Raw genomic sequence first — 9,982 nt, forward strand, 5'->3', positions numbered from 1 at the left:
GCAATGGGTCCAGGTACCAAAAATCCTCTGCATCGAGCCACAGCTGCTCTTTCCAAAAAAATTGCCGCATGTTTTACCGGGGTTACTTCTTACCAGGTCTCCTACGTGACTTCCTGGGATTGCTTTCTGTTTTGTCAAGTCACTGCTTGTTTTATCAGGGCTGCCTTGGGTTTTACTGCAGTTGCTGCGTGTTTTGATGGGATGCTGGCCTCTCTTACCAGAATTATTGCGTATTTTGCCAAAGCCAATGCACATTTTACCAGGCTGCTGCATGTTTTGCTGGGGTCACTGCATATTTTGCTGGGGTTGCCGCATGTTTTACTGGGACTGCAGAACATTTTGCATCTTTTACCAACTTGCTTAGCAGGATCACAGCATGCTTTGCCAGAGTCATTGCTTCATCAGGATTTTTGCACATTTTTCTAGAATCACTGAAGGTTTTACTGGGCTTGCTCCATACTTTACCAGCCTTCTGCATGCCCTGCCAGCTTTGCTGCGTGTTTTAGCTGCAGGTATTTCCCTAGCCACTGGATTTTTTACCACACCACTGCACGTTTTGCCAAATCACTGTGCTTTTCCCAAGCCCTTTCCCACGGATGCTGCGCACGCCATCCCAACCTCCTCCCTGACCCCCCGGTGCCCCGATCTGCAGATGTGTTTAAAACAAACCCGAGTCCCCCCTGCAGCCTCCAAATTGCTGAACGTGAGGCTGTACTATCGCATTCTTTTTTCCCAGCCTTCGCGGAGCGCCGTGGCCCCGGTGGGGGGGCTCTGCCAGCTGCTCCCTCACGAACATGCAGCCCCGGAGGGCTCGACAACATTTCCCAGCCCACAGGGATTGCTGGCAGGAAGCAATCTGGCAAACAACATGTTTAGAGGAGACTGATGTCTCAGAGCCACTGAACCATTTAATTGCCAATAAATACAGCCCACGTGTAAATAATTACGGAGACCCGGAAAACTCTGTCGTCTTCTCTGAATGGAAGGAGCTGGAAGCCTGAAAACTCCCCGCGGCAAGCAGATGAATGAAGGTTTCTTGTTAATATGTGAGCAATGAGCATCAGGAAGCCTGCCCGGGTATCTGCTGGTGTTTCTTTGGTAGCGTGATGGTGCCTGCTGGGGTGAGAAGGGTGAGGTTGTGCCCATGGATGCATTTGTGGGAATAAATCTTCAAAATCCATTCTTTTCCATTCATGCTTTTTCCAGGCTCTTGTTACATCCCATCAGGATTATTACAGTACTCTTTTTTATCATATTTATTGGGACAAAAGTATCTCAGCCCCCAGCTTTGGATATTTGTAAGCATCACGTGCACACTGCCAAGAAATACAGCTGCTTTTTTTCTTCTTTTTCAGGACACTTAAGACACTTACTGGTGCTGGGTGAGCTGACACCACCGCTTGTCACATCCATGCTGCTCTTGCATTGATCTCATCCATCTTTTAATTACTCTTAAATCCGACCTGTTTGGGCTGGCTGCAAGGAAGCAAGCTGGACTTTGGCAAGCTCTGGGGCTCAATTCTTTTTTCCTTGTCTGTGCGTGTCAGGATGGGACCGTGACTATTCCCCTAGTTTGTATCAGGATCACTGCTTGTGTTACTGTCCTTTAACCAGCAGCTTGTGCATCCTAGGGGGATCTCCATCCCCTAAGGTAACCCTAAGGTAACTCTGGAAGGTGCTTTCATCAAACTTGACCTCTTTTCCCATGAACTCACCTTATCCAGCAAGAGAGCTGTGCCCGTGTGTCTCCACCATGGGGACGTCCCTGCTCTGGCCTCGTTCCTCCTCGCTGCTGGCTCTGGAGGTCTGCTGGGGATGGGGAGCTATTCCTCCCCAAACAGGGATGGGTGTCACAAAATTTTAGGTGGTTACAAGAGACAGGGACACCTGGAAGGGCTCTCCAAAGTCTTCAACAACTATAGAAATAGGGACTCCAGAGTCCATCTGGACAGGTTTGGTTGCACAGAGCTGAGCTGAGGCCACTTCCAGCTGCGTATATGAAAGCTCAGAGCCAAGCACCTATGCCAGAAAGGCCAAATTTTGGAGAGGGGAATTGCAGGATAGTACATTTATCATGGCATAGCCACAGCAGAGCACTCAGGGCTCTCCCAAACCCCTGCACCTGGCTGTGTTTTGTGTGCTGAGGTTACCCCAATGCCCTTGATGGACAAGGAGGGGTGGCATCAGAAAGGGACCGCAAATTCCCATTTCCCCCTCGGAAGGAGCCACGTCAGTCCGGCAATTTGGCATTTCCCTGGGGTTTAGGGGTTCCTATAGCAACAGAGCGCCGCTCGTGGCAGCTCTTCCCTTTCTGACAATAAAAGAGCGCTCACGCTCATTTTCTGAAATTAGTGCCAGTCACCCTGCACATTGCGGTGCCGCTTGCGTGTTGTCAACATGGTTATACTAATCAGCAGCCAGTACATTGGCTGAAGCAAACCAGAGGCTGAAACGATTACCCCCTGCCTGGGGCCACAGCTGTAGGATGTGTGGAGCAGGATCTGTCCCCAAAACGTTACTGCCAGGTGCAGCAAACCAGGGCATGAAGGACGACCCCATCTCTGCTGAGATAAATGCCCAGGGCTTCTGTATCACCCCCCCAAAAAAAAGTTCATTTTTGAAATGTGATGCAAGTGATGCTTGAGTTGGGGGTTTCTTTAAGGGAATGCTCCCAGCCCTGCTCCATCCTCGGCTTGTGGCTGAGCCCCAGGTGGTGGTACCCAGATGGGAGTGTTTTGGGTGATGGGGCTGGGTGGTTTGGGGAATGGCACAAGGCTCTCACCACCAGCTCAGGGAAAAATGAAGAACTAAGTATGATAAATGCCAGCTTTTTCTCTGAGAGAGGATTTGGCAACTGTGGGAAAAAAATAAGGAGTTTCTCATCGTCTGCTAGGGGAACTGGATGAAAGGTAAGCTAACTGAATGAAAGGTAAACTGGGCTTTAAGAAATCTTCATTAATTTGCCGCAGCAAGATCTTGCTGTGCTTAAAGTAATTAAAAAGTGAGCTCTCAGAATCATCCTGCAATGAGCGAAGGAAGAGGAGATATCAGGGGAACGCATAATGGGATGGGAACAAGTCCGTCCGTAAATCACATTAAATAATTCGCTGCTGCTGAAGGATTTGGCAGGTCATGGAGTGGTGACGTCCACGTGGAGACGCTATGTTTGTCTGATCCAAATGGATCCAGGATATTTCCCCACCTCCCTTTTGGGATTGTGGAGGGCAAATGGGCTTCAGATGGCCTAAGCTGAGCAAGAAAACAAATGGTGATGTTTGGCAGCATGCATGGACCAGGTGCCCACTGGAAACTGCCACCTGCCGAGTCACCGGCAGTGTTTTCAGCTTCAGCCCTCAGAGGGCTTATCATCACAGGCTCATAGCTTTGAGTTAAACACATTTAAATTTGAGTTAAGCAAAATAATTATCCCAGCTCTTTGGAAATCAGGCTTCTAATCCCCGGCAGAAGCAGCAGGGGTGGGCAGGAGCAGGCTGGAGGTAGTCCACGCAGAAAGGCAACAGAAAAAGTTCAAGGAACAGAAACGGACTATTTTATATATCACTTTATATGCTATAAAATGAAGGTGAATGTTTGGATGCAGTGACACCAGGTAAGCGTTTTGCCTGCAAATGATAGGTTGAGCTTTACGGATGGGTAAAAATGGGCTGAGATCCCAGAGCTGTAACGGGACCCAAGGTGCTTCCAAAAATTGTGAGATGCTGAGCTCAAGCTCTGCATAAACAACAAGAATTTTTGAGAGAAAACAACTTTTAATGAAAATGTTCTGGCTAGCTCTGCAGGAGACACTCCCCTCCTCAGACAGGAACTTGCCAGGAGAAACCCTGCTGCTTTCAGGAGCCCAGCAGTGCCCAAGAACACTGGGAGACACCAGGAGCACTTTGCACTCCCTGAGTGCCACAAAGCACTTTTTTTACTGTAATTCCCTCCTTGCAGAAATGCCAAGTTCATCATTTCTAACTATCTGACACTGAACTATTGGTCGGCAGGACGGTGTGCAGCTAAAGCAAACTTGGTGCACTTGGGGTGTAACTTCCAGGGGCTGAGCTAAATGTTGGGGGCTCCCCTACTCAAGAAAGCCAGGCTGCTCCTGGTGGGCTCAGTGTGCATTGTGTGCATATGCTGTTTATCAAAAAGTCTTTTATCCTTTTATTTATTTATTTTTAACTATGAAATGCTTTTTTTTTTTTTTTTTTTTTCCCCAATAGGTATTCACAAAGCTAAGTGTCACCAGAGCTCAAATTACTTTTTTTTTTTTTTTTTTTTTTTTTTTTCCACATTAACTACCCCTGTACCACCACCTTTCATTCCTAAAAATGCCTTTGTAGCGAGCAAACCTGCTAATGTAGTGAGAATTGTACTGGAGGAACAGCTTTAAAAGGGACCTGCTGCTTGAAAGGATGGTTTTGAAAGAAAGTGTGGGTAAGAGCAGCTCCGACTGGGAGCTTTCCAAAATACCCAGCGGGACTGGAGATGGATTGGGCCACCCAACGAGCTGGAAGCACTGATGCTCACGCAGTGAGGAATACCCTCACGATGCTAAAAATCCTTCTGATAGCAGCATGAGCAGTGAAACCACGGCACTAGCTCAGGTCTGAGGATGCCCCAGCAGTTTTCACCCAGCCACTGGCTCCACAGGGGCCATGGCAAACACCACAGCAAGAGTGACTCAGCCGCGATAGTTCACAAATAATGAAATAAGGAGCACATAATAACTGCTTGTTTTACTCGGTCCTCGGAGCACAATGCAAAAACTCTTAGTGATAAATGTAAATAGCAGCGCTTAATGAGCAGGGCTCTGCATTCTTGCCTCTCGGCCACCCAGCCGTGTGCGGTTGTTGCAGCCTGTGCTTTCAGGGTAGTTACCCCCTGCCAAAAATAGACTTGCCAATGGTTTGCGTTAGGTCCTCTGGGCAGAAGATAGCAGAAGGTGATGTGGTTAAAGTGAAAACCTCTCCCTGCTGCTCTGCCCCGTTATCTGTTTGACTTCCAAATGAGGAGAAATGGGAGATTTTTTTTGCCTGCCTCAGATTGGTTTCAGACCCATGGGGTGAGCCAGGAGGGAAAAAAGCCCTCCTCCTTCCCCTTTCTCTGGTGGATGCTTTGGCCACACTTTTTTTTCTCCAGTGGCTTCACACCTCAGGGCCCTGCACACCATCTTCCCAGCCCTGACCATGCAGCTCAGTCTTGCAGGAAGAAATCTGAGGAAATAGCAGCTTCTATGAAGTATTTAAAGTCCATCTTTCTGTTCCTCATTAGGGCAATCGCCCTCTGCCTGCTTCCTACAGCAGCCCTTTGGCCAAAGCTCCTCCTTTCTGGGCTTCCCCACCTCCCACCAGGCTTCACCCAAGCACTACCAGTCAGCAGCCAACTCCATCCTCTGCTCCTTCCATCAGTTATCTGGAGCACAAGGACACACAGCTGTCCTTGCTCAGAAAAAGACGTTTTACAAAGCCATCGCCATATTTTAAGCCTGTATTTGGTCTTGTAGTGCAAATTTTTAGACTTGGCCTTTTTGCCTGTCACCATTTGGCTGTCCTGGAGTGAACCTTTGTTCAGACCTCTGCTTTTTGGAGCTGAGTGGTGATTTGGTCAAATCTGCCCTCTCTGTCCAGCTTGTTCTGGAGGTGGCTGGACCTTCTCTTCCTGAGCTCCTCCTGAGCTCTTCGAAATGCTCATATCCCTTCAGCTGAGCCCTGGCAGCTCTCTTTTCTCTGCAGCAGAGCCATTAGCCTGCTATTACACCAGTGAGGGATAAAATACTTATTCCAGCTCTTGAAAATGTTAAGGCTTCAGCGTGAAGCCTTTTTGTCTGTTGAACAGTACAAATCACATGGAAACACAAAAGGTGATAGCCATGTTTCTTTCTGCAGTTTTTGATAGAAGATTACTAAATCCAGGTCTTACTTCTTGATTAAGACTGGGCTCATTGACCACCCTGGGTGATGCTGGATTTGGTGCACCTGATTTCTTACCATCGCTTGGAGGTCTCCATGGGTTAGAAAAGCAGAAAGAACTTGTTGTTGAGGTTTGTATGTGCTTGTATCTGGTCATCGATGAACTACACCATGTGTTGCCTGTACCAGTTTGTCTAGGTCCCCTTTCTTCCCCAGCCTTAAACTCCCAATTTCTTCTGCAGCTTTTCTGGGACATTCGGTACTGGTGGGAGCTGTTGTGATGGTTTCATTCATCAGGACTTCAGAAGCAGTGTGGCCTTCTCATAGCTCACCCTGTCAATGCAAGATGCTGAAAATACATCACCGATAATAATAGATGGGAAAAGATGAAGTTTGAGATAGGGAAGGGAGATGTGTTAGCAGCAGTTTGCTAGGCACATCGCTTGGCCTGCAAAAGTTGTTTCTTGTAATCCAGCAATGACTGTGGGGATGGGGAGCTGGACTGTGCTTGTTATTTAACATGCATTTCAGGAACGCCTAGCTCAGTGGTCCCCAAAGGAAAAGTGACCCTGAGCAGCCCAGTGACAGTGAAAAGGAGGAAAATTGCTGATGTAGTGCTGGCTGAGATGGCTTATCCTTCTGTATCCCTGCTCTGCAGCTCAACAACATCTGCTTAAATGCTTCTTAATAACCCAAGAGGGTTGCCTGGAGGGGACAGCCCAGGTGGGTGGGAGATGCCAGCCCAGCTGTGTGCCTTTTAGGGTCCAGCCTCCTGCCCGGCAGCATTCCCCAGGCTGCTGGTGCAGAAGGCAGCCTGCGTGCAGCCTGACCCGGCCAGCATCCTGCACCAAAATGAATGACTCATTTATTTTATTTATTTATTTATTTATTTTTCTCCCGCAGGCTAAATGACTTCTTATTTCTGTAGAAGTGGGAGCACTCAGGTCTGCCAAGTCCCACAGGCTCCAGCAGGGAGCAAATTGCTGGAAGAGGAGCTTGACAGCCTGAAAGAGCTCAACACCAATTTGGCTGATGATGTCAGCTAAGCAGAAATGGGGCCAGCTGGCTCCTTTAGGGGTGATCTGCTGGGAACTCTGGCACTTTCACTGCCTGAGCCTCTTGCTTAGGACCCTGTCAACCGAAGACTGTAAAGGGAAGCCAAGTGTTATCATTTATATATGACCCTTCCTCTTTACCTCTGCTAGACAGGGAAAAAGGTCTCCAAGAAGCCCATGCCCGAGGAGCAAGCATCCTGGCTGGTGCTGCCGGTGGCATGTGGGCAGGACCTGGGGCTGTGACCTCCCTTGGTCAGGATGAAGGCATGCAAGGCCTCAAATGTTTCTTTCTGGCAGAGCAAAATGATTCTTTCAATCCCAAATGATGAGGGAACAGCCCTCTTCATTGGTGGAGCCCCAGCAAGAAGTCCTCATTGCCAAGACGGACCCTTTCCTGGACCTCTGCCATCTGTGGACACCTTGGGGCTTTCCATGGCCCTGTTGCTGTCCCAAAGTGGATACTATCCCAAAATCAAGACACAGGGACTAGTGAGGCCTGCCGAAACTATATGTGCCTCCCAAAAAAGCAGGAGGAAGACCCACTGTTGAACCTGCTCAGTCCTGGGGGACACCAGCAAGTGGCTGGGACCAGACCACTGCTAATTAGGGTCAACCACGCGCATCCTCACATAAACAGCATGCACAGGTGATCCATTTTTAGAAAGAAGCCATTCATATTCATTTCTGTAGTAATTGCTTGCCTCAGGTATTCTCAGGGGCCACAAAAGGCAGCAAACCCCTGGGGTGTGACAGCACCATGCTAACCTGGACGATGGTTTGTGCCAGAACAAAGCCTGGTCTGCCCATGTCTGGGACAAGGCTCTTGTGGAGCCTCTTCACCTCTATTGTCTGATCATTTTGCAGCAATTCCCATCTCTGTAATAGCTTAATGTAGCAGAGATGGGTTTATTTTTATTTTCTGAAATTGGTGTAAGAGAGGCAAAAGCAAGGGGTCATCTTGTCAGCCCTCCCACTTCCCCTCCCATTCCTCCATCACGGATTGCTTCTCCTTCAAGCTGAACCATTTGGTTGTTTCGATCATCAGAATTCTCCATTTATTTCTGCTGAGCCCCAGGAAAGCACCAGCCACCAAGGAACAACAGTAGGGCACCTCCATCACCCCAAAACACTCATACCCTGCTTCAGCTGCCCCATCACCTAGCTGTTTTGGTGTTCAGGGGAGTGTTACAGCCCTACTTTGTGTCTTCTGGCCTTTTCCCACCTGGCCACCGTGCCATTCCCCCACTGCAGTAACAGAAAATGGCCAAAGGTAAATAGCGGCCACTGAGAAGAGCATTTCCAAAGAGCATGACATTAAGAAGAGTGTAAATTTGCTGCCTGGCACGCAGCCGGGGAAGTCTGGCCACAATCTCTGGGCCTCCTCAGGGGAACCTTTGCACAGGAGCTATTTCTGCAGCACTCGTTGCTCATGGCTAATAAGAAAGCCAAGCTGGAGCTCGTAACTACAATAATTCTTTAATATGGGACAACAGCTAAACAAACAGACATCAGAGAAGAAAGCTTGGGCAGGAAGGAGAGGGATCAGCATATCCTTATCTCAGTCTGGTTGCTAACACTCTCCTGCAGACACTGGTTTTGAACCAAACTCCATGGGAAGAGGAGTGATATTAAAACCTGGGCTCCAAAATGTCCAAATTCCCCCCTCTGCTCTCCAGACTTGTTCCCTCATTTCTTAATTTCTATGTTATCTATAACCGCCTGTGGACAAGAGCTCTCTCATTCCCTCCTGATAGGTCTACATGAATTTCCCTTCTGCTGCTGTTTAACAATCCTTTTGGATTTCAAAACGTTTGAGTGGGTTTGTGAATAAAGAGGCCCCTCTGGAAGGTGAATGGGACAAGAACAGCTTATCTACAAGGGGAAAAAATCATTACTGAGCTGCAGTAACTGTTGTTCTTTGTTTGTTTTACCCAGAAGACATGAAAATAAGCCTGTATGTATGTGTTGCAAAGTTACCTTGTTAGCTGAGACCAAGACTTACAAAGAAAGATGGGCACAGTTTGTACAGCCGATGAAGTTTCCGTGCACAACCAAGTGGTTTGAAACATGAGAGCTGTTTTGCAAGACCTGCCAAGGAAATCAGAAATGAAGGGATCCCAGGCTGGATTTGTAATGTTATTCCTAACTAACCAGGAAACAATAATAAGAAAACAAATGAACATTTCCTAAGCATTTTCCAGCCAAGTTCTTCCACGACCCCAGTTCAGCAGAGGGGGTTCTCTTTTAATGGCTGTCAGCTGCAATTGCTCTCATCACTGATGACATCAAGGCAGAACAAACACAGCAAGGTAAAACTAGTGGAAAATTACCAGGCTAATTTTGTTTGCTGTGCCTGATTGGAAGACAAAGGAGGAAATTTCCAAGAGGCGATTCAGTACACATGTAAAAAAATATCAGCAATCCTTCATGTACATTTATAACTAATGCTACGTCTCAATTTATTCTGAAAGGAAGAATGAAGGATTTCATCATTTGCTGCTGCAGGAGAAAACTGAATGGTAATCAAATAATGGCAGTAGTACCTTGCATGTATGTAAGCTCTTTCAAATGATAATCTTTCAAGTGCTTTATAAAGAACAAATAAATATTATCTTTCTCTTAGAGCTATAGATATCTAAACAGACTGAGGCTGAATGACCTGGGCCCTTGTTGTTAAATCCCTCTGTTGATTTGTCCCTAGTATTTTCCCTTTTGGAGATCTCTGATAAGAACTTGGTGGTGGTATCCTTTGATTTAAGAAAGTTTTGGATCTTTCCTAACAGCCCAAAGCTAAAAGAGCTGAGAAATGGGTGGGCTTGGGGAGGCTGCAGAGGGTGTGTGGTTGCTTTTCCCTGCTGGATATGGAGACAGCCCTGCCCAGAGGTGGTGCTGGGGGCTGCACTGGAGGAAAAGTCTTGTGTTTTGTGATGGTGGTCCTTGGAGGTGCCCTCAAACCACTCGGTCTGGGAAGCATCAGCATCCTGATGGTGGTGGAAGGAGCCACCATGCCAC

This window comes from Aythya ferina, assembly GCF_964211825.1.
Source record: "Aythya ferina genome assembly, chromosome: 5".
Lineage (NCBI taxonomy): Eukaryota > Metazoa > Chordata > Aves > Anseriformes > Anatidae > Aythya > Aythya ferina.